This window comes from Etheostoma cragini, chromosome 4, assembly GCF_013103735.1.
Source record: "Etheostoma cragini isolate CJK2018 chromosome 4, CSU_Ecrag_1.0, whole genome shotgun sequence".
In the NCBI taxonomy this organism is placed as follows: domain Eukaryota; kingdom Metazoa; phylum Chordata; class Actinopteri; order Perciformes; family Percidae; genus Etheostoma; species Etheostoma cragini.
This window is the reverse complement of record NC_048410.1, coordinates 27,145,755-27,147,832: the sequence shown is the minus strand read 5'-3', so window position 1 is coordinate 27,147,832 and position 2,078 is coordinate 27,145,755.

Sequence of the window (2,078 nt, the reverse complement as noted above, 5' to 3'; positions counted from 1 at the left end):
ACAGCAGACCACTGGACCACTCTCAGCACCCTACTTGCTTCCAGGCACCAATTACGAGCTGAAGACCCATTGAAGACTTCTATGAGCTCCTGCCTGACCAGCACAGAGGAAGTTGTCACCATCTGCTTCTTCTTCTTCTGTGCTGGTGGATTTGGGAAGCACCTCACACACACAGGAAGCAGTCACCACAGACACAGAGACTGAATTAAAGTGTTAAGTTTGTGAATTTAAACACAGTATGTTAGTATATACTGTTTATCTACTTACTAATGCAATACATGAAAGAAAACTCTCTAAATGTTTCTTTTTACATATGTAAACAAAATTTTAATTCTTATGTAATTCAGAAATAAATATTGTGCCAAATTTAATTTTATTGTGTTCTGATTTTCATTTGACTTAACGCATCACTGTGTTGTTTTTAACTATCTCATTATTATTGTTGTTTTAAATAATTTGGTATGAATGCAATACATATTATGTACAATGCTCATAATACTACATGTGGGTATAAATTAAGTAGGTGAAGCTACATTCTAAACTAAACTAAAGCATCTCTAACAAACTTACAATTTACATTTTGGAAACTACAATCATAAAATCTATATTCAATATCAGACATCTAGAATCTGAAGTGCCTTGACTCGCATGCAAGACACGAGAAAGATGGTGCTTCACTAATCCATCAATAAGAAATCAGCCACACAGTGCTTTAAGGTGAAAACAAGAGTGAGTGTTTCCATTCGTGAATAGTATCAAAAACGTATACAGATAGAAAAGCTCTTAAAGGAACAGTCAAAGCTTGGGGCCTCTACAGATGCCTCTGGAGAGATGGCTTATTGCTGTACAAGAGTAAGATATGAAAGGCATTTTAAGAGCTATGATATGCACAAAGAAGAGGAAAATCAAGTCTTAATATACTCCCACAGGAAAGCAGTGTAAACGCTTAGCTGGTTGGTATTTATGCTATTTATCAACCTCAGCACGTACTGTGAATACAGCACAAAACAGTCCAACCATTGGTCAAAACTAATCATGGCATCTTATAATTAGTATCTCACATGTCCATGCCATTTGGTTTATACCAGGACGGTCGTGACCTCAAATGTCTATGAAGGCTAGTTCTCAAAGGGGACGAACCCCCTTCAGATATTTACGAGCCGTCCCTTTTAGCATACTACGCAATCAGCCCTGTTGACTGAGAGCTGCGGGCTACTCATCACCTCCTGTTACACGCTAAACAACCTGTGGGGGGGGAAATGTGGTTCTTGACATAAGACAGTTGGCTAGTCTCCACAATAGCCCCTAATATAAGAAAAGTGTTCAATATTAAAAAAATAGCATACAATAATTGCAATTGCATTACATTTTAAGTAAATAATAAATAAATACATAAAGAAATATGTATTCATTTCCTGTTCCTTTGGATGTTTGTCACACTTAAGTGTTTCGGAACATCAAACCAATTTAAACAATAGTCAAGGACAACACAAGTAAACACAAAATGCAATTTGTAAATGAAGGTGTTTATTATTAAAGGTGAAAAAAAAATCCTAACCATCATGGCCCTGTGTGAAAAAGTGATTGCCCCCCTTGTTAAAACATACTATAACTGTGGTTGTCCACACCTGAGTTCAATTGCTCTAGCCACACCCAGGAACAATTGAGAAAGAAAGTAATTCTATCAGATCTATCAGTCTGGAAAGGGTTATAAAGCCATTTCCAAAGCTTTGGGAATCCAGCGAACCACAGTGAGAGCCATTATCCACAAATGGCGAAGACATGGAACAGTGGTGAACCTTCCCAGGAGTGGCCGGCCGCCCAAAATTACCCCAAAAGCGCAGCGACGACTCATCCAAGAGGTCACAAAAGACCCCACAACAACGTCCAAAGAACTGCAGGCCTCACTTGCCTCAGTTAAGGTCAGCGTTCATGCCTCCACCATCACGAAAAGACTGGGCAAAAATGGCCTTCATGGTAGAGTTCCAAGGAGAAAACCACTGCTGAGCAAAAAGAACATCAAAGCTCGTCTTAATTTCTCCAAAACACATCTTGATGATCCCCAAGACTTTTGGGAC